The following is a 23,992-nucleotide window of genomic DNA, read 5'->3' on the forward strand; positions in this document are numbered from 1 at the left end:
TTAATGACCCAACCCTTTTTTTGTCTTTTCTTGATTATCTCCCCTTGCGAGGGGATATGTCCCTTAATTTAAACAATTTAAAATCCCCTTTACCCAAGGATACTTTGTACCAAGTTTGGTCAAAATTGGCCCAGTGGTTCTTGAGAAGAAGTCGAAAATGTGAAAAGTTTACAGACGGACGGACAGACAGACAGACAGACGGACGGACAGACGGACAGACGGACGACGGACAAAATGTGATCAGAAAAGCTCACTTGAGCCTTCGGCTCAGGTGAGCTAAAAATTAGTACACAGTCTACAATCAACAGACCTTAATATTTTCCTTTTTTTTTTTTTTTTTTTTTTTTTGATAAAGAGGAATATAAAATTATTTTAAGAGCTGAAATAAAATTTGTTTAAATAGAAACAGTCATGGAAAAGGTGTAAAATTCTTTTTAACTGTGGCTTTTTTTAAGAACTTTTAGAGCCGAAACAATTTTACTTTAGGAGTTAAGCTACTGTACAGTATGTAAATTCTTGTTTTATTTTTAGTTGGTCTTTCACCTCTAACTTTATTTTACAGCACTACATAGAATAGATTTTACTAACTGTCTTTTCCTCACTTTACTGTATCTCTTTTATTTTTAATTTTTATGCCTTTTATGAAACAACCTTTTCGGGTGCTCCTTATACATAGGAGGGAAATCCACAACTGAACTGAACTGAACTGATCATGTTTACAAAGTGAAGTTGAGGATTTTCTCACCATACAAGCCGTATGTAAACATGCACGGACATTTTATCTGCAGCTCAAAGTACTTTATCAATCCTCTGGAGCATTATTCTAAGCAAAATTATCCGATTTATATATTCTTGTGTGAATTGTTTACGAGGAAATTCCGACTGTCACAGTAATAAACAAGGATGAACACTCTTGACTCTGTTTCGGATTCCCCAGTGATAATTGTATCGAATGATTAAAGAGCTGACGGTTACATTTTAATTTATGATTGGCGTGGACCATGGGAATGAATTCGAAGGTAAGATTTTTGTTTACCTAAAATTTACATTATATTACTATGGCAGCTTAGAGCATTTATCAGCTGTCGATATTTTTAGAAATACACACTGTGTAACACAGACACAGCGATATATTAACTGTTTTACAGTTCAGACGCTCTCAGCAGTCTAGACGAACTCCAAAAACGGCGTGAACTCCAAAAAAGAAGTCTTTGGCTCCGTCATGCATTGCGGCAAAATGGTTTCCGATGTAAACAAGCGATGGATTGTCGTTCGCTTTCTCCACAAATACGACTGAATAATGGCTGTATTTAGTAATCTGTGACTGGATTTCAATTTTTGTTGAATAAATAATTGTACCCATTAAATTATTAAGTGGTTATTGACTTATTTATCGCTCTGTATTCTTGCATAATAGTGATTTGGGATATACGTACGACACCGGGATTCAATAAAGTCGGTAAGAATTAATTTTCTAACTTAATTTAAATTATTGTCCCCTTGATTTAAATTTTATGCCATTCCTACTACAAAGATGCTTAAATTTTACTTCTAAGACACTTATATATCGTATTATTTTTTTTTATGAAAAACCGCACAATTTTGGCGGCGGAGCAGAGATATTAACAGGTTCGATGTGATAAGACTTTTTAACCGTAATTTAAAAGAATGATTTTTTAAGTTCTTAAACTCATAGATTATAATTCTTAAAATGTTTTCATGATTATATCTATTCATATGTGAAAACATTTGGTATATAGCGATGGTGATAACTAACGCTCTCAATATTCAGATGTCATATAGGATTATATGACGAAATAATATTACAAATAGGTAAAAATTCGGTCAATATTTAACACTTACAACATATATATTACATTGTTCATTTTTACATATTTTTCCCCTTTTATTATATATTTAATTCCCAAACGTTTATTAAGGTCTTCCGTCTTCAGAGGAAGACCTTATTGTTTTTCTTAGGTTTCTTTTCCACTATTTTTCTTATTATTATTTTTTTTCTTACCGATTTTGTGCACGCGAGTTCTCGGAAACGGCTTGATGGATTTTTATGAAACTTTCAGCTCTGATAGAACATCAAAAAATCTAGAAATAAATTTTTTTATTTTGATGACGTCACCTCCGGTTCGGAGATTTTCGCGATTTTGTCATTTTTAGAGGGTCACTTTGTCCGGCAATGTTCTCAAAAACCGTTGAAGATAGAAGCATGAAATTTTCAGTGATGATAGAGCAACCTTTGGAGAAGTGAATTCAGTATATCATTTTTACCGGAAGTACGAAGCGCGACGCTCGATGTTGTCCGAAAATAGTCCTATCAAGAATTTCAAAATTTTTGACACCTTTTCTACGATAACTTTTAACCTAGAAATATTTTGTTAAGACATGTAGAACAAAAAAAGTGTAGAATTACACGATCTTTCAAATGATATCTCGAAAAAAGGGCTGGCCCCTAAAATGAAGGGCCTAGAGGGGCTGAAAGTATTTCCTTTATATCTCAAAAAGTATTGAGAATTTGTAATACGTCAAAGAAGCAAAGTTGTACAAAATGTCAAGCTTTATCAAATGGGGTCATCGGAATATGTCCGGCAACGTCACTTCCGGTCAAACCGGAAGTAGTCAAAAATTGCATATTTTTGCTGTTCTTGACAGGTTTTTGGATATCATATGTCACTGGAAGCTTAAATTTTAATTTTCCGTCCGTCGACGGTACTTCCTGTCCAACCGGAAGTTGCCAAAAATGGCTTAATTTTGCAATAATTAACATAAATTTGGAGGATTTAACCATTTTTGGACTTCATTTGTCTTTTTTTCTTAAAAGAAAGCTACTTCCGGTCAAACAGGACGGAAGACCTACTCGTTGCTTTGCAACGAGCTCGGCTCTAGTTTTTCTTTGTATTTGATCTAACTTGAAATGAAAACTTTCTTCAAAAAAGCCTCGGAGGAAATGTGGAAACTGAATTGATTCTCATGTAACTGTCACCTGATCGACTCTTATTTATGATTAAAATCATCAATTCAGTACTTTTTTAATTATTGGTAAGATGTATTTACAATGCAGTTGCTCAATGGTGATCTAAACATGCTGAAATTCATTCGTACACGATAGACATGAAAAACAGAGGAAATTCGAACTGAAAATTCGCCAGCGTTCCTTACTTACAAAATAAACTTCTAAAATCAGTAAAAGTAGTTCTAAAATGACTAACTTAGTCACTACAAACAAATTATCAACCACAGAGATGTTTTCATAAGATTACGACTGTTTAATTTGTATTTTGTATCCTACTTGTACGATGTCTGGCTGAACCTCGAAGTTGGTCAACTATGACTTGAAATTAAAAACTATTTGCACATGAAATCAAAATTCTAACAAATACGTTCTCTAAAACCATTTATTATTAATCATTTCTGAGAACTTACATTATTGTAAGGTAATCCAATTTTTTGCAAAAACACTTTTTATAAGAGCCCACTTTTCACGATTTTTCACCGTTTTTTATATAACTGCGCATGCGTTGGACTCGTTTTTTGGAGTCTTTTCTGGACTGAAATTCTCACTTCCGTTAACGCCGTTTTTGGAGTTCGTCTAGACTGCTCAGTTAGCCTTTTAAAATCCCCACAGCTTTAAATTTTATTCAAATATGTGTGAGCATGTAATTTCAACAAGACTTGCTTTCAACATGTTCAAAACAAAATGTTTTTCAACTAATAATATGTTGACGGGTGTGATGTTAGGGTACGATAAGCATGGTAAGGGCAGGTACTTATTCACTTTTAATTTAGATCAGGCTTGTCAAACCACACTAGACATTTGGTGCATCGATGCATGTTCACATGGACTGAGTTCAATTCAAATTATTTTAATTCGAATTAATTTACTGCGCATTAAATTACTTTGCATTAGCTCCTTGTGAACACTAACATGACTAAGGTAAGCTAATTCCAATTAAATTTTGAGGCATGTGAAATGGCAAAATTAAGTCAAATGCTACATGTTGGTGGTCAGCTTTAAGTACTTGTGCTATTTTTGAGTGAAAAACTAAGGAAAATATAGTGTTAATCACTAAAATGTGAAAACAGACACTGTGACATTATGTCAAATACATCTGTTTATGCCTAAGGTGACATGATTTGTAAATGATGTCATAAAAGCTTAACTGAAGCCTGCATGACTGTCAAAGTAAAATTTTTATTCGATTTGGTTACTTTGCATTATAATTAGCTGTCATGTGAACACAGTTTGATTCGCATTAGTTTGATTTGCATTTAATTTAGTTTACTTTGCAATAATTTACTGTGAATTAAACTCTCCGTCTGAACAGGGCACTAGACTCTAAAGTCACATGACGTCGTAGTGTAAGTTTGGCCTACAATACCACTTTAAAGCTTGAATGTAGCTCAAAGAAGCAAAGCACTGTGGGTCCAAAGTTACTGCAGAAAAAAATTTAGTATAATTTATTGACAAAAAAAATTGCACACAATATAATATTGCTCAGTTAATTAAATCAATATTTTATTATGTCATATGTATGTTTCTTAGTTAAATTGCAAAAGAAATTTGTAAAAAAAAAAAAATGTAATAGTAGAGTTTGCTTTTTTTTGTGATAAGGCTGCAGAAATGGTTTGTTTGTTAATTAGTCTATTGAAAAATTTTCAGTCATTTTATGATGCCACCACTTGGGATAGTAAGCTGCAAATATTGACTTGTACTCAGCACTTATTGCCTTTGAGAAGTAAGGGATCCTTTTCGTGCCAACACCCACACCTACTGTGACACAGAATCTCGGTTTATACAGTCTCTTTGGAGTAACCTGTCTCTAGCATTTAGCAGTAAGTATCAGCTTCTTATTGATACTTTGATTGATAATGTTATCATGAGAATCTCACTCATTCACTCATTTAATATATACTGGTGAATAGCTTCAATATGGACCTTTACTTGGAACTCAAGGTCATTATCCTAACATCTACTGTGAGGTTTTTAGGGTCTAATTCACTACAAATGTTGGGTGCATGGTTAGGGAACATAACTGCGTACATGTTTTTGTCTTAGGTTTGATGCAGTGAATTAAAATCAAGCCCAGCTTCATGATTATACATAGCGATTGCCCTACCACTTGGCTACCATAACAGACAATGATGTATTTGGGTTATATAGTAAAAAACACTTAGGCAAACACTTATAATGAAAAGAAGCTTATCGAAAATTGAATTTTACTCCCAGTCTTTTTAAAATATATATGGAAAACTAAATGGTGTCCTGATAAGGCAATTTGTTAAAGTGTGTGTTAGGAACAATGTGCTAACACAGTGTTCTCAACACTGTTAGGCTAAGGCAACTTAGAACAACATGCAGTTGTGCTGATGCTCAACATGCTGCCATGCTAAGGCCATTCCAAGTTTTTTCTATGTTTAGCGTCCGTGTGCGCCTTGGTTTTTGACACCCCATGTTAGAAAAAACACACAACATCAGGAGTCCTGAAATTGATTAATTTAGGCAAAATTGTTGAATTTGTCAATTTCTCCAAATAATTCTGTACAGTAAGTTATATTTGGTGTATTGTAAGCATTTATTCCCTTGTTTTTGCTTAAGAATAGACATTTCTTCTATTAAAGTAGTTTAGTTAGATCAAATCATTGAAAATCATTTTAATCCTGTGTTTTATGTTTTGGCTTCTGTGTTGTTGTTTTTTTTTGCGAATAGATTGGTAGGTTTTTGAAAGATGGGTGGACCTAAACAGAGAAAAAACTTGGAATGGCCTAATACAACTTTACACAATCTATTTAATATGTGTAAGCTTGACGGCGTAGTGTAAACAGCCTGCTGAAACTTTGTTACAAACGCACTAAGTACATTGTCACCGTGTTGTCATAAGCACACTAGCCCATTCTCATAAGCGTGATAGCACATTTTTACTTCACGCTAGCATGTAAGTGTCTTAAACAATTAGCATGCTGTCATAAACTTAGTAGCATGGTGTTTTAAATGAGCTAGAGCAGCATTGTTACTTTGCGCTAGCTCATTGTTTCTTATGCGATGCTGTTTTGTCACTTCATTAGTGCATTGTTCCTAATGTGCTGTAACACCTTTATGAATGGCCTTATCCTGACACATAAAAAATCATAACCAGATACCATCTTTCTGACTGATTAGTCGGTTAACAACTGTTAACCATTATCATTCCTAATAAATTTTGACATGAACAAGTTATGTACATATCCTTTATTTGAAATCATGAAAAACTAATATGTTATTTATTACATCCTCAAATGACTGCCTGTAAACCTAAATTTATAAATGATTATAGAGTAGTTTTACAAATAATACACATGCAGAAACGTGACAGTATACATTTATTGACTGAGTTCGAGGGCAACATGCGTTTTGTCGGACCAAAGAACCAAACTGCCTGCCCGAGGCCGTTAGGCCGAAGGCAGACAGTTTGGTTCGAGGGTCCGACAAAACGCATTTTGCCCGAGAACTCTGTCAATAAATGTTTTGTTATACCTTTCATTTTATTATATATTTTTTGACATACATGTATTTTGTACTATATTCCGTAATGTAACATTAGATCTGTCATTGTTTAAAACCAAAGAATGAAAATGAGATTAAGCTCCGCCCATTCTGTGACGTAAGCAGTCCAACATCTCTCCGAGAGGTCCAACATCGATTTTTTTATGCCCGCTCAGCAAAACATTAAAAATGTTAGACTTTTTTCTGTATAGATTTGTATAGGAACAATTTTTTAAAGGTATAACAATATCTTATAACTAAGTTTGATGGTTTATCTTATCTGATAAGTTGTACTTTTAAAAAAATCAATTTCTTTTGATAGGTGTGACTGTCATCTGAGTACTGAAATTTGATGCCAAGCATGATCATGATTTGCCAGAAGAGCCTCTTTTGGGAGATGACAAAGAATAAACAGCAGAATGAAATTGAAACAATCAACTGAATCAAGTCTCAGTTTAAGAAGATGATTTTAAATATATCATATTTAAATTTTGATTTGAGAAACAGACATAAATCCAAAAATATGATTATATCAATTGCTTTCAGTTTTTCAAGATAAATAGATTTTGTTGCAAAATCTAATATGTTTAATTTGGAATAAATGTTCTTTTAGATATTTGTCAGATCTTGCATGTTTACATCTGTATTGAGGTCTTCCGCTTCCAAGGGAAGACATACCAATTCTAATGGTAAAGATGATAGAGGTCTGTCTTCAGTGGCAATATATAAGATCTAATATGTGTATTTTTACAGTATAATACGTAATATCGCGACTACCAATGAGTACCTCGCAGTTATCTAACTTACTACCGCTCTTTTGCGGGGGAGTCTAGAAAAGTCTACATTTCTGGGGGCAAATGACATTGTTTACAGTAGTGACAATCGAATGATTCGAACAATTTAATGCCGAAATCACGATGTTTTGCCAGATATTGAACTTCAAATAGTAGATCGTCAAATAAGGAAAGTTTAGAATATTTTATCTGCTTAAAAATGTGACGATTTTCAATGAAAATTTAACAAGAAGAGTCCGCTTAATTAAAAATATCGTTAAAAATGTGACAATTTAGAATTGGCTCCTCTCAAAAATATATAAGGCTGGTTCAGCGATTGTTTAGCGAGATATTCTACCAGGATTTTTTACTTATCTGTCCTTATAAATGCTACAATGATCGATCTTGCATTGTATTGAATAGCACATTGCCCCCACCCAACAGACGATCCCTACCTCCTTCGCGAAAGAGTTCCGCTAAGTTAAGTAATCGCGATATCAAGTATTGAAGGAACATTGCTATCTTGGCATAACAAATGTGCATGATTCAGAACAAAGGACATGTTATTTCAAACACAAGATCAAAGAGATGTCCAGTCACATTTCAAAGTCAACAAAGCACAAAATCTGTTTACAGTTTAGCTCATATGAGCTAAAGCTGTAGTAAATTTTTGAAAATTCACCCATTATCATCTTTATCTTAAATTCTTCAGAATTTCATTTCCTTCTCAGAACAACTGGACAAAGTTAAGTTAAACTTAGCACAGAGCATTCTTTAGTGTAGATTTCTGTGATTTATTGATTTTCATAGGGTCACATTGACCCAGCATTTTTCTCAAAATTGCTTTTAGACAGAAACATAATATTTTCAGTGATGATAGGGCTACATGTGCTGATGTGACACATACCTTTCTCTTTCTCTGGAAGTGCAGCACGTCGGCGCTTGTAAAAAATCCCATCGGGGATTTAGAAAATGTTCACACCTTTTCTGCAATATCTTTTTACATGTTAATATTTTGTAAAGACATTAAGAACAAAAGTTGTGAAGAATATCACAATCTTTCAAAGGATATCAACTATAAAGGGCTTGCCCCTATAATTAAGGACTTAGAGGGACCAAAATTTTTTCCTTAATATCTGAAAAAAAAAATTGAATTTGTAATACGTCAAAGAAGCAAAGTTGTTCAAAATGTCAAGCTTAATCTATTGAATTCGTCAAAATGCGTCTGGTGACGTCGCTTCCCGTCAAACCGAAAGTCATCAGAAAGTGCATATTTTTGTCATTCTTGACAAGGTTTTGGGTAACATATATCACTGAAGGCATTAAACTTACTTTTTTGTCAATTCACATCACTTTTGGTCAAACCAGAAGTAGCCAAAAAAGCTTATTTTGAAGGTTTTGACTCAAAATTGAAATTATAAAGTCACTGGAGACAACTTAGCTCATTGCTTTCTTTTTGTTGACGTCACTTCCGGTCAAAACAGGACGAAAGACCTACTCGTTGCTTTGCAACGAGCTTTGCTCTAGTTATTATTATTCCCTTTTCATAGTACACGTGATTTCTCGGAAACTACTGGACCGATTTCAAAGATTTTTTCAGGAATGATGCATTGTTATAATATCTCCAGACCATTTTTTTATTTTTCGTAAAATTACTTCCGGTCACATTTTTTGTCCGATTTTCTTTTTTTTTAATTGCCATTTTGTCCAAGCAACTCCTTCTTAACCACTCAAGATTTAATCACGATATTTTCGGGGATGATAAAACACTCTCTATCAGTTATGCATGGCATCTTTTGATTTTGCATCCGTCACTTCCGGTCGACACAGGAAGTGAAATTAATTTTCGATATTTTTTGAAAAATTTAACCGTTTTGAATAGTGGCAAGTAAAACTTCTGTTTACATTTACAATCGTCAACAAAACGCATCCATTTGAATAACTTCCGGTATAAACCGGAAGTAGTCGAAAAATTAAACTTTTTCTCTTGCGTCAAAAGAAATAGAACAAATGGTTTTATGTGAGTTTTTTTCAAAGTTTTTTTGTACTTGTGACTTTGACGTCAGCCGGAAATGATGCCTAAATTGTCTGAATTCGTCAAATGATGTCACTTCCGGTCAAACCGGAAGTAGCCAAGTTAGCTTATTTTGAAGGTTTTGACGTAAAATTGAAAACTTTTAAATGTATGAGACACTGAAGGCGTCTTTACTCATTCTTTTCTCTTGATGACGTAACTTCCGGTCAAAACTGGACGGAAGACCTACTCGTTGCTTTGCAACGAGCTTTGCTCTAGTTATTATTAAGGTCTTTCGTCTCCAACGGAAGACCTTCTACTGATTCTGTTGTTTCTTTTCCACTATTATTATTTTTTTTTTTTTCTTACCGATTTTGTGCAGGCGATTTCTCAAGAACGCCTCGACAGTTTTTCATGAAACTTTCAGCAACGATAGGAAACTATTTGAACTTCATGTGTTTTTTTTTTATTTTGCCGTCGTCACTTCCGGTCGCGAGATATGGCCATTTTTCTGTTTTTAAAGTGTCATTTTGTCCGAGAGTGTTCTCGAAAACGGTTGGAGATTGGGTCATGAAACTTTCAGGGATGATAGATTATGACTCCTAGATTTGAGAAGGATATATGGTTTTTGTTGCCGTCGCGTCCGTCGTCCACCGGAAGTAGTTTAAAAATATGCAAAATTTTATTTTTTTCTTTTTAAAATGTTTCTTATGGAGGCAAATAGAGTGTCTCGAGTAATATTATGTCAACCGGAAGTTATTTTTTTCCAAACCGGAAGTAGTCCAAAAAATAAGCATTTTTCCTCGAAATTATCAGGGATGATTCCTTCACACTCAGAAGGGAGTTTTAGGTCATTTTAAGTACTTCCGGTCACACCGGAAGTGAATTATAAAGACCGGAAGTTGTTTGAAATTGATAGATTTCACTTTTAAATATGTTCTCACGTATTTTGAATAATTGATCTGAACACTTTTTTTCTTTTAAAGTTGTTTATAACCTTATCAAAAATCGAACGGAAGACCTTCTCGTTGCTCGCAACGAGATCTCATCTAGTTAAGGTCTTCCGTCTTCAGCGGAAGACCTTCTTGTTATTCGTTTGTTTCTTTCCACTGTTTTTAGGGTCTTCCGAGCTTCCTTCGGAAGACCCTAGTGTTATTCTACTGTTTCTTATTATTATTTGCTTTTTTTTTTCCCGCCGGATTTTTGACAGGCGATTTCTCAAAGACCTTCGGACTGATTTTTATGAAACTTTCAGGTTAGATACCTTGTGTTTACACCTATTTACATCTGCTTTCAATTTTTTGATACCTGCCTTACTTTGTGAGTTATTGCCCTTTAAATGATAATTTTGAGGTGTCGTGTCCACTAATAAACTCAAGAACCACTTATGATAATTACATGAAAGTTGGAGAACTTGTAGCCAATACTTTGTAGATGTGCATAACGATAAAATTATAAGCCCATTTCCTAAAGATCGGAAGCTATGTGACGGCAAATTTAAGTAATTTTTTTTCCTTGAAATTTTGCTTCTTTTTGTATAATAACTTTTAAACCGAGAATAATTTGGTAAGAAATATATTACAAAAGTTGTGCATAATTACAAGAGCTTTCATATAAGATCAAGGAAAAGGGGCTGGCCCCTATAATTAGGGGTTAATAACTCATACACGTTTTTTTCTGTTAGCTAAAAATATTGGTTTATTATGAAAAAGTTTGACTGAAATAATTTAGAACTGATTAAATCTTGTCGTTTGATATAAAGAGAAATAAACTTCAAGCTATATTTAATACTTTTTTATAAATAAAACAAATATGTGAGAAACCTTACAGGAACAAGTTGTCTACTATAGCCAAGCCTTTACTGGGCCTCTTGCATAGTTTTAGTTGATCGATGCATCTGAAAGATATTATTTTGATTCGGTGTTTCTCTGTTTTCTTTTTATTTAAAATAATAAATATAATGTTATGTTGTATACAACAATATGTAAAATCAAAATATTTCTGCATTAGATAAGCGGAAGTCTTTTCGGGGCCTCTTGTTTGTAAACAACGCGCGGCATTGTGGGAAATGGGAAGGTACTAAAGACCTGATATACTGAAAACCTTATTTGACCTGATTCAAAATCGTCAGTAAATATTCCAAACAAACGAATTTTCGTATATCATTTAGCATCATAGTCATAAAGTATTTAAATAAGTCATTTGAAGTACTCAATATTGTCATTTAATCTAAAATAAAAACATCAGGTAAATATCAGGTCTCTCGTATATCCGGTTATTAGTGTGTCCCAAAAGTCGGACACATGTTTACAAACTGAAAGTTGGAAACAATCATGTGAAGTTGAGCATTTCTTACCACACAAGCCACAGGCCGTATGTAGACATGCAAACACATTTAATCTGCAGCTACGAAGTACTTTATCAATCCTCTGGAGCATTATTTTCAGCAGAATTATCCGATTTATAAATTTTTGTGTGAATTGTTTACGAGGAAATTCCAACTGTTAAATTAACAAGCTGAGCACTCTTGACTCTTGTTCGTGGTTCCCAGTGATAAATGTATCGAGTGATGAAAGAGTCGACAGTGACATTTTAAAGTTTGATTGGCATGGACTATCGGAATGAAGGTTAGAAATTTATTTTACCTAAAATTTAAATTACTATGGCAGCTTAGACAGCTGTTGAGTGTTAGAGCATTGAAATTTTAAAAATAAACAGACACACCGATACATTATCTGTTTTAAGGCTCAGACGCTTTCTGTTAGCCTTTTAAAATCCCAACAGCTTTTTATTTTTTATTTAAATATATGTGAGCATTTAATTTCAACAAGACTCACTTTCAAAACAAAAAATTCAACACTCCACTATCCATCATAGTGATACTCTTATAGACCGTTTCACGGTAACTGCGGTACTGCTCTTTCGCAGGGCAAAATGATATAGTTTGGTGAAATATGACATATAAGTAATTGTTAAATATATGTCATTTAATTATCTCTCAGACTCAACAAAAACTTTGCCAAACGTTATTATTTTGTCCTGCAAAAGAGCAATACCACAGTAACCATGGAGGGGTAATTTACACTACACTTAATAGAGAGGTTGAGATTTAAACTTGTACGCGTACGTGTACTTGTATATATTTTTAAGCACACGTACACATTTTTTTTTAATTTGTCTGCTGAGATTTTTATGACGTGTAACATGTACGTGTACACCGCGATCGGTGTCTCTGTTTCAACAATCTAGAAGGTTTTTTGTCGTCAGTTAGTAAACAAAACTTGATGAAAATAAGTGCTTGTGAAAGTAAACATCCTATATAATGCATAACAATCACGTTTGCACACTTAAATTGGCTAATTTTTATTATTAAAGCTACACGTTTTCACTTTAATACGTGTAGATTCCATTCTACAAGTTTTAAGAACTTATTGCAATCTTGACGTCACTAAAATTGATGACGTAATACACACAGAATTTAGGTTATTCCCCTTCTAGACGTACCCATACACGTACACTTACACGTTTGAAATCTCAACCTCTCTATTATTTGTTGAATATACACCATAACAATATGTTGACGGTGTGACTGTTAGGGTGAGGGCAGATACTTATTCAGTTTTAATTTAGATCGGGCTTGTCAAACCGCACTTGATATTTGGTGCATCGATGCTCTGTTCACACGGGGAGTTTAATTCAAATTAGTTTTATTAATTTGAATTAATTTACTGCGAATTAAATTACTTTGCATTAGCTCCATGTGAACACAAAGGGAAGCTTATTCGAATTAAATTTTGAGGCATTTGTAATGGCAAAATTAATTCAAATGCTAGATGTTGGTGGTCAGCTTTAAGTACATGTACTTAATTGTGCTATTTTTGAGTGGATAGCCTTACTGACACTTGACTGTAGAAGTAAAATTTTTATTCGCATTTGTTTAATTCGCATTAGATGTCATGTTAACACAGTTTGATTCGCATTAGTTTACTTTGCAATCATTTACTGCGAATTAAACTCTCCATGTGAACAGGGCACTAGACTTTGAAGTCACACGATGTCATGGTGTAAGTTAGGCCTGACATTACCAGTCTAAATCTTGAATAGTGCTGACTTTACTGAAGAATTTTTTTCCCCACTATTTATCTGCAATTTATCCATTAACGAGGCTCGGGGGTCGCAGCCATTTTTAGACTATTTTAATTTCCTTTAAAAGGAGAGCTCCATATAAAGATATACAAAAATGATGAAATTTTAAAACTAAAATCTTTGATTTTTTTCTTTGTCAAATGATAGTTGACAGCTAAAGATACCATATCTAAAAAAATAAGTTAAATCTGGTGGTTAATTTGGGATTTATTTGTTGACCCTCCAGCCTCCTTAAATCAAGGTGAATTCATTTTTTGGAAACTTTTGATCAATTCTTGCAAGATTGTAGCTTAAAGAATCAAAGCACTGTGGGTCCGTTAAGTTACTGCGGAAAAGAAATTGTGTGGATCAATAAGCAAGTGATAATTTTCTCTTCACCAAGGCGTTGTCATGAGAGCTTGCATTATGAGCAGCGCTTCGTGCTGCTGTCTGTAATTGCTATAAATAGCTGTTCAAACAAAGTCTTTAGTATCAAAATTTATTGACAAAAATTGCACAATTGTTGCTTAGTTATATCTCAAAAGAAATTTGTAAAAACAATTGTAATAATAGAAAGTTTGCTTATTTTTAGATGACTGCAGGAATGGTTTGTTTGATTATTGGCCTATCAAACATTTTCCAGTCATTTGATGATGCCACCACTTGGGATAGTAAGCAGCAAATATAGACTTGTATTCAGCACGTATTGCCTTTGAGAAGTAAGGGATCCTTTTGACACTGAATCTCGGTGTATGCGGTCTCATTGGAGTAACCTGTCTGAAGCATTTAGCAATGGGATTGGAACCTGTGATGTAAGAATCAGCTTCTTATTGGTACTTTAATTTGATTGGTACTGTTATTTGAGAATTTTCACTCCTTCACTCATTTACAGGTGTTAATGTATACCGGTAAATAGTTTTTAGCTCACCTGAGCCGAAGGCTCAAGTGAGCTTTTCTGATCACATTTTGTCCGTCTGTCCGTCCGTAAACTTTTCACATTTTCTCAAGAACCAATGGGCCAATTTTAACCAAACTTGATACAAAGCATCCTTAGGGGGAGGGGAGTTTAAATTGTAAAAAATGAAGGGCTAAGTTCTCTTACAAGGGGAGATAATCAAGAGAAGACAAAAATTGGGTGGGGACATTAAAAAATCTTCCTCTCAAGAACCACTGGGCCAGGAAAGCTGAAACTTATGTGGAAGCATACTTGGGTAGTGTAGATATTAAATTGTTAAAATCATGACCCCCGGGGTTGGGCGTGGCCACAATAAGGAATTCAAGTTTTACATAGAAATGTGTAGAACAAATCTTTAAAAATCTTCTTCTCAAGAACCACTGGGCCAGGAAAGCTGAAACTTATGTGGAAGTATCATTGGGTAGTGTAGATATTAAATTGTGAAAACAATGACCCCCGGGGGTTGGGTGTGACCACAATAGGGAATTCAAGTTTTACATAGAAATGTGTAGAACAAACCTTTAAATATCTTCTTCTCAAGAACCACTGGGCCAGGAAAGCTGAAACTTATGTGGAAGTATCATTGGGTAGTGTAGATATTAAATTGTGAAAACAATGACCCCCGGGGGTTGGGTGTGGCCGCAATAGGGAATTCAAGTTTTACATAGAAATGTGTAGAACAAACCTTTAAATATCTTCTTTTTATGAACCACTGGGCCAGGAAAGCTGAAACTTATGTGGAAGCATCCTTGGGTAGTGTAGATAATAAATTGATAAAACCATGACCCCCGGGGGTTGGGCGTGGCCACAATAGGGAATTCAAGTTTAACATAGAAATGTGTAGAACAAATCTTTAAAAATCTTCTTCTCAGAACCACTGGGCCAGGAAAGCTGAAACTTTTGTGGAAGAATACTTGGGTAGTGTAGATATTAAATTGTTAAAACCATGGACCCCAGGGGTTGGGCGTGGCCACAATAGGGAATTCAAGTTTTACATAGAAATGTGTAGAACAAATCTTTAAAAATCTTCTTCTCAAGAACCACTGGGCCAGGAAAGCTGAAACTTATGTGGAAGCATCATTGGGTTGTGTAGATTCTAAGTTGTTCAAATCATAACCCCCAGGAGTAGGGCGGGGCCACAATAGGGAATAGAAGTTTTACATAGAAATATAACGAACAAATCTTTAAAAATCTTCTTCTCAAGAACCACTGGGTGAGGAAAGCTGAAATTTATGTGTAAGCATCTTGGGGGTAGAGTAGATATTAAATTATAAAAATCATGACCCCCAGGGGTAGGGTGGGGCCACATTAGGGAATCCAAGTCTTACATAGATATATTAAGGAAAAACTTTAAAGAACTCTTTTCTCAAAAATTACTGGGCCAGGAAAGCTGAAACTTATGCGTAAGCATTATGGGGTAGAGTAGATATTTAATTGTTAAAATCATAACCCCCAGGTGTAGGGCAGGGCCACAATAAGGAATCCAAGTGTTACATAGTTAAATTTAGGAAAAACCTTTTAAGAATTTTTTTCTCAAAATCTACTTGGCTAGGAAAGCTGAAACATATGTGTAAGCATCTTGGGGTAGAGCAGATATTTAATTGTTAAAACATAACCCCCAGGGGTAGGGCGGGGCCACAATAGGGAATCCAAGTTTTACATAGATAAATTAGGAAAAATCTTTTAAGAGTCTTTTTCTCAAAAACCACTTGGCCAGGAAAGCTGAAACTTATGTGAAAGCATCCTTTGTAGTGTAGATACTAAAGTACTAAAATCATGAAAGGGGAGGGGGTATGGGGGCACGATAAGTATAGCAAGAGGGGAAATCTGGTCAAGAATTGCATCACCCATGCAAGTTACTCAGGTGAGCGATGTGGCCCATGGGCCTCTTGTTATTTAGACCTTTATTTGGAACTCAATGACATTGTCCTAACATGAACTATGAGGTTTTTAAGGTCTCATTCACTTCAAATGCTGGGTGCATTTTATTTGCAAAGTAATTTTTTGACTTATTTTGCATTCAGTCAATCAGTTTTGGGAGAATGCCTTTAGATTTTATTTGGAACAACACTTTTGATAAAAATGTTACTGCGTTTGAACATTTTTTAACCGCGGTTTGTTTGTTTCGATTCTCTTTTGGGAATTTTCTTCAATGAAATTGGGAAAAACACATACTTTTTACCTTTGGGAATGGGGCCTTATACAGGCCCCCTACGACCCCTAAAAAAAACACTGGGCATCATGTTTTTGTCTCAGGTTTGATGCAGTGAATAATCAAAGTACTCAGAAGTACTGAAAGCTGGGCTCATTTACAGGGTAATGAACAAAGACCGTGATGAGAGTTTAAAAACAAATTCAGACATTGAGAGGATATGTTATCCACAAAAATATCTATGGCATATATATAGTATTAAAAAGTTTTAAAATTAAATAAAATTATTATAGAATTTATCAGCATAAAATATTCATCACATGTATCGTTTGAGGCTGTTTCAGGGATTTATATACCAACAGAAGTAAATAAACACAAATGCAGCAAGATTATTTAAGGTCAAACGATTATGCACTGATGTGTCCTCAGCTGAGAATTTGCATCAAAGCGTACATCAAGTAATTAATGATGTTTACCGCATTTGTGTTAGATTGACAATACAACCTTTATTTATAGAATTTTGCGCACACATCCATAGTGATGAAAACCTTTTGCATATTTTAAACAAATAATTAATCGAAGAAGACTGTAGAAAGTACATAATAATTATTTTTTGACAATTTCTGATAACTTTGAAAATTTAATTCTGTAATCAGTGTTTGTATTGCCTCAAATTTGATTGCGCAAATGAACTATATTTTAATGTGTAAATTTGATAAAGCATCAGTGATGAAGCAGCATTTCTGTTGAACTTTGTAGCGATGATTCTGGCTAGAAAACAAGCTAAGCTTCAGGATTATATAAAGGGAATGCCCTACCACTAGGCTACCATTAAGACAAAGATGTTTTTAGGTTATATAGGAAAAAATTCTTTGGCAAACACTTATAATGAATAGAAGCTTATAGAAAATATCATTTTATTCCTTGTCTTTTTAGAACATATGGAAATCTTTAAAAAAAAATGATTTACATGTACCCTGGTACATGTACTTTTACAAAAAAAACATGGCTAGTTGGTTATGAAAATTATGGTGTCCAGATAAGGCTTATTGTAAAAGTGCTTCAGCATGTTTAGGAACAATATGCTAACACAGGCTAAGGCAACTTAAAATAGCATTGACTTGTGCTGACTCAAAATATGCTGCCATGCCAACACAGCTTTACACAATCTATTACATGTAATCTTGACTGTGTGTTGTAAAAGCCTGCTGCAACATTGTTACAATGCACAAGTACATTGTCATTGTGTTGTCATATTTACATCCACTGAATATTTTCTCCTTTATTTCTTAAGAAACCATATTGCGTTCATCACTGCATAAACTACAGTAGGCATGTCGCCTGTACAGATTTCTTAATCAGTGGCTGTTCCATCAATGAAACGTATAAGGACGTTCGCATCATTAATATAATAATTAATCTTTTTAATCCTACTTTAAATGAATATTTAAACAGATATAAATATAAACAATAAAATGCCTTTTTTGTTTGTTGATACTGGAATGAACGGTCGCAGCTATTGCAGAAAAAAATTACATAACCCGCTTACGCGGGTTTTGTATTTTTTCTGCAACAACTGCTTCCGTTAATTCCAGCAATAACAAAAAAAAAGAAAGCATTTTATTGTTTAAATAAACACACTAGACCATCGTCATAAGTGTTGTAGCACATTTTTACTTCATGCTACCTTGTAAGTGTCTTAAACTAGCCAGAATGTTGTCATAAACTTACTAGCATGGTGTTATAAATGAGCTAGAGCCACATTGTTACTTTGCGCTAGCTCTTTGTTCCTTATGCAATAGCATTTTGTCACTTCATTAGCGCATTGTTCTTCATTGCTTTAACACCTTTACGAATGGTCTTATCCTGACACATAAAAAAATTATAACTGGATACCATCTTTTGGCTAATTAGTCGGTTAACAACTGTTAACCATTACCATTCCTGATAAATTTTGATATGAACAAGTAATGTACATTTTTATACCCCACGCAACTAGTTGTGAGAGGTATAATGTTTTTGACTGGTCCGTCAGTCAGTCAGTCAGTCAGTCAGTCCGTCAGTCAGTCCTCTTTTTTTGTCAGCGCAACTCCTCATAAACCGCTGCACAGAATTTCGTCAAACTTTGCAGGTATTTAGGACACAATGTGTAGATGTGCATATTACCAGGAAATTCCGATTCCATTATTTTTTCCGGGAATTTCCGCACTTTTAACTTACGCATTTGGCCATACCTTGAATATAGAGATGAACAGTTTGTCAGCGCAACTCCTCATAAACCGCTGCACAGAATTTCGTCAAACTTTGCAGGTATTTAGGACACAATGTGTAGATGTACATATTACCAGGAAATTCCGATTCCATTATTTTTTCCGGGAATTTCCGCACTTTTAACTTAGGCATTTGGCCATACCTTGAATATAGAGATGAACAGTTTGTCAGCGCAACTCCTCATAAACCGCTGCACAGAATTTCGTCAAACTTTGCAGGTATTTAGGACACAATGTGTAGATGTGCATATTACCAGGAAATTCCGATTCCATTATTTTTTCCGGGAATTTCCGCACTTTTAACTTAGGCATTTGGCCATACCTTGAATATAGAATTTCGTCAAACTTTGCAGGTATTTAGGACACAATGTGTAGATGTGCATATTACCAGGAAATTCCGATTCCATTATTTTTTCCGGGAATTTCCGCACTTTTAACTTACGCATTTGGCCATACCTTGAATATAGAGATGAACAGTTTGTCAGCGCAACTCCTCATAAACCGCTGCACAGAATTTCGTCAAACTTTGCAGGTATTTAGGACACAATGTGTAGATGTGCATAATACCAGGAAATTCCGATTCCATTATTTTTTCCGGGAATTTCCGCACTTTTAACTTAGGCATTTGGCCATACCTTGAATATAGAGATGAACAGTTTGTCAGCGCAACTCCTCATAAACCGCTGCACAAAATTTCGTCAAACTTTGCAGGTATTTAGGACACAATGTGTAGATGTGCATATTACCAGGAAATTCCGATTCCATTATTTTTTCCGGGAATTTCCGCACTTTTAACTTAGGCATTTGGCCATACCTTGAATATAGAGATGAACAGTTTGTCAGCGCAACTCCTCATAAACCGCTGCACAGAATTTCTTCAAACTTTGCAGGTATTTAGGACACAATGTGTAGATGTGCATATTACCAGGAAATTCCGATTCCTTCATTTTTCCGGGAATTTCCACTTTTCAACTTAGATTTTTTTGCCATATTTTGAATACAGAGATGAACAGTTTGTTAGCAGCACTCCTCTTAAACTGTTGTACATAGTTTCGTCAACCTATGCTGATCATTAGGACATATTCCATTATATTATCCCAAAGAGTTTTGCCTATTATTCAAGAAAATCCCCCCCCCCCCCACTTCAAATTTATGTGTGGATTTGTATATTGTCGAGAAATTTTGATTCCATAATTTATCTAGAAACTTCATTCCACATTTAAATGTCCTCATATGCAAGACATTTTGATGTGAAGATTTTTTGCAATTATTGCCCTTTGTGATCTATACTATGTATTTAAAGTGCACTGTGCCTTTCATTAAATGTGTTACACCGTCAAGTTATGGGGGAGCGTGGGGTATGTGAGCTAGCTCACTTTTTCTTTCATCTTTATTTGAAATCATGAAAAACTAATATGTTATTTTATAACATCCTCAAATGACTCCCTGTAAACCTATACATGTATTTTTAAATAATTATAGACTACAGGAAAATGTGACAGTATCTTTGAACTCAGTTTGATGGTTTATCTTATCTTATAACAGTGTATAAGTTGCACTTAAAAAAAAAAAATTCAATAAAAAATTTCAATTTCTTTTTGATAGGTGTGACTGTCATCAGAGTACTGAAATTTGATTCCAAGCACAATCATGATTTGCCAGAAGAGCATCTGTTGGGGGATGACAAGGAATAAACAGCATAATGAAATTGAAACATTCATGTGAAACAGTCTTAGTTTATGATATTGACTTTAAATATTCATATTTAAATTTTGATTTGAGAAACAGACATAAATCCACAAATATGAACAAATCAATTGCTTTCAGTTTTTCAAGAGAAAAAGATTTTGTTACAGAGTTTATTTTTAGTTTGGAATAAATATTCTTTTTAAGTATGTGTCAGATCTTGCATGTTAACATCTGTATTGAGGTCTTCTGTTTCAAAGAGAAGACATACCAGTTCTAATAGTTAAGGTTATAAATGTGTGTAAATATCTGTATTTTAACAGTTTAATTGATTGATTGATTGTTTACTGTTCAACATCCCTCTCCAGAATATTTCACTGATATGGAGACATCACCATTGGCCGGTGAAGGGCTGCAAATTTAGGCCTATATGCTTGGCACTTATGACCTTTGAGCAGGGAGGGATCTTTATTGTGCAACACCTGCTGCGACACGGGGCCTCGGTCTCATTCGAAGAACCGCCCAGGGTTCGACACTAACGGTAGACCGGCGGCCCGAGTCCACCAAAAAATTGGAAGGTCCACCAAATGTTCAGGACTAGGTGGACCGTCGGTCCACTTAAAATTTAAACACCATATTTAAAGACAGTGAAATTCCAGGGTTTCTTTTTCTTTAAATCGAAATCCGTAACTCAAATTATTAATTCCTCCATACCTTTATTATACAAGAATTAAATATACATGTAAAAAATATTTAGGTAATGAGGGGGGGGGGGGGGCAAATAACTCGATATATTTTACATGTAAAATTGATAACTCCAATATTAAGAATAATATTGAGACGCAAGAGCATTCAACTGGTCCTTGAATGAGCATGAAAAATCTGTGCCAAATTAGCCAGTCTCTCCTCTGTTTACGTAATCCACAGAAAGGTGTGAAAATTACACTGGGTAACAGGAAATCGCTTCACGCCTGAACGCACACTGTTGGAGATAATTAGAATTGATTGACAGCTGCACTTATGTATTGTTTTTTTTAAATAGATGTTCAAACAGGCGTAATTTACATTAAATGAACTATTATCTGCAGTTTCATTTTCTTTTCTTGATATACATATTATATCACTACTTATTCGAATAAATAATAAATTTAAAAAATAATTAATTAATACAGATACATGTACCTATGTCAGTTTTGCACCATAGTAAAAAAAATGATCTAGCCATGGATACATGAAAAATTCACTTGTTTAATAATTGAACAAATTAATTAATAATTGGAGTTTTAAATTTAATCTACCTGTGGAAGTGAAATAAATGCAGGTTTTCACTTTTGTAACTTAATGATAATTATTAAAATATTTCTTTGGTTTATAGATTAAAAGTTTTTTTTTTATTTTTACAATATTTCTGAAAAAAAAAAAATCTGACTAGTCCTTAATATTGATTTGATTCTGTTGACTGGTTAGATTTATGCTTTATTGGTCTGTCTGGTATCGGTATATATTAAAGTTAGTTTTAATTAACGCCTTGTGTAATGTTTCATTCATTAATTCAATCATTTATAAAGGTCCACCAGATATTAAGAAGGTCCACCAATAATTTTTGACAAGTGGACCTGCGGTCCACCAAGGTAAAAAAGTTAGTGTCGAACCCTGCCGCCCCATTTAGTCGCCTTTTACAACAAGCAAGAGGGTACTGAGGACCTATTCTAACCCGGAAAGGTTTTTGCTATTTGAGTCAAAGAAATAAAGAATGGTAGCAAAGTTGACAATTGAAACATTTCCCTTTCTGCTTATCGCTAAGAAGGAAGACCCACTCGTTGCTTTGCAACGAGCTTTGCTCTAGTTCTTCTTATTTTTTTTCTTACCGATTTTGTGCACGCGATTTCTCAAAAACGGCTCGTTAGAATTTTATGAAAATTTCAGGTCTGATAGCACATCAAAAATTCTCGATACCCTTTTTTTTATTTTGATGACGTCACTTCCGGTTCGGAGATTTTCGCAGTTTTGTGATTTTTTAGGGTCAGTTTGTCCGTCGCTCTTCTTAAAAACCGCTTACCACAGGAAGATGAAACCTTTTCAGGAAGATAGAGCAACATATGTAGATTTGCATTGTGTTGTTTACTTTCACCGGAAGTACTGCACGTTAGCGCTCGGTATGGACTGAAAAAAGTCATATTGAGTGTTTCAAAGTTTCTAACACTTTTTCTATTATATAATTTTACTTGTAAATATTTTGTTTAAACATATAGAACAAAAATTGTGAAGAATTCTGAGATCTTTCAATTGATAACTCGAAAAAAGGGCTGATCCCTAAAATAAGGGATCTAGAGGGGCCAAAAGTTTTTAATTGATATCTCAAAAAGTATTGAAAATCTGTAATACGTCAAAGAAGCAAAGTTGTTCAAAATGTCAAGCTTAATCTATTTGTGTCGTCAAAGTACGTCCGGCGTCGTCACTTCCGGTCAAACCGGAAGTAGTCGAAAAACGCGTATTTTTGCCGTTCTTATCAAGATTTTTGGGTAACAAATGTCTCTGGGAGCATAAAAAATAATTTTCCGTCCGCCGTCGTCACTTCCGGTTAAACCGGAAGTAGCAAATATTTGCATAATGTTGCATTAATTAACATAGCTTTTAACAGGTCGAGACCACTAACTTATATGGAAGGCAATTTTCAACACGTGATGATGTCTTTGTCACGCCCGTTCTCCAATCAAGTGAAAGATTCCTAAAGCATAACAGTCTACCACGTGTTTACGATTCAATGGCTACACGTGGTTTTCGTCAGTTTACTGCACAAAATTTCACTCGTCACCGGAAAAACTGTAGAGCTTCTTTATAATTTTATTAGACCGAAATTGAAAGATTACATTCTGAAGACACTGCTCCATGCTCACATTTAATATTGGAGTTGTTTTAGATGATTAACAGTTGCTTCGAATATCGTACAAACGCTTTGACTTTTGCATATACATAAAACACTTTCTGATAATATTGAGGGGTTAAATAATAATTGCACACTTTCTCCTGCTGTCTAAAAACAAGGACTTATATACTACCTGCGAAAGCTATGTACACGTATATCACGTGAAAAAAACTCAATGTTTTATCGACACGATAGCACTTATACGTCTCTTTGAACAATGGTATACTAAGCTGATGTATTATAAGTTGATATAAGGCTTCATAAAGCAAATTTTGTAAATGTGAGCATAAAAATGAAAGATCATACATCATTTTAAATATTTCTTTCAAAAATTTCCAAAACGAATTGAAAATAAGTTTCCAAGGGACAATTCAAGTTGCCTTTAATTTTCAACACAGCTAGGTACTTGTAGTAGCCCACAATGCATTACGGCTCATTCAGCAGTAGGTAACGTAAACATATTAGCTAATTTACATGCAAATTTATTCTGACGTCAGAAAACCTAGTGGTCTCGACCTGTTCAAGGATTCAAACCATTTTTAGGCGTTATTTCTCA

General features: G+C 34.4%; 2 long non-coding RNA genes across 2 annotated transcripts; both read left to right on the forward strand.

Annotated features, from left to right (window-relative positions):
* Nucleotides 1-713: 713 nt before the first annotated feature.
* On the forward strand, nt 714-7,133 carry LOC134269583 (uncharacterized). The gene is made up of 3 exons (XR_009992609.1): nt 714-1,019; nt 4,676-4,848; nt 6,858-7,133. It is a non-coding gene; the product is annotated as an uncharacterized LOC134269583 (long non-coding RNA).
* Nucleotides 7,134-11,514: 4,381 nt separating this feature from the next.
* LOC134269582 (uncharacterized) lies at nt 11,515-20,657 on the forward strand. The gene is made up of 3 exons (XR_009992608.1): nt 11,515-11,949; nt 14,040-14,259; nt 20,430-20,657. It is a non-coding gene; the product is annotated as an uncharacterized LOC134269582 (long non-coding RNA).
* The last annotated feature ends 3,335 nt before the right edge of the window (nt 20,658-23,992 follow it).

This window comes from Saccostrea cucullata, unplaced genomic scaffold (genome assembly GCF_032062105.1).
Source record: "Saccostrea cucullata isolate Sc308-1 unplaced genomic scaffold, CSIRO_AGI_Scuc_v1 ctg9370, whole genome shotgun sequence".
NCBI lineage: Eukaryota > Metazoa > Mollusca > Bivalvia > Ostreida > Ostreidae > Saccostrea > Saccostrea cuccullata.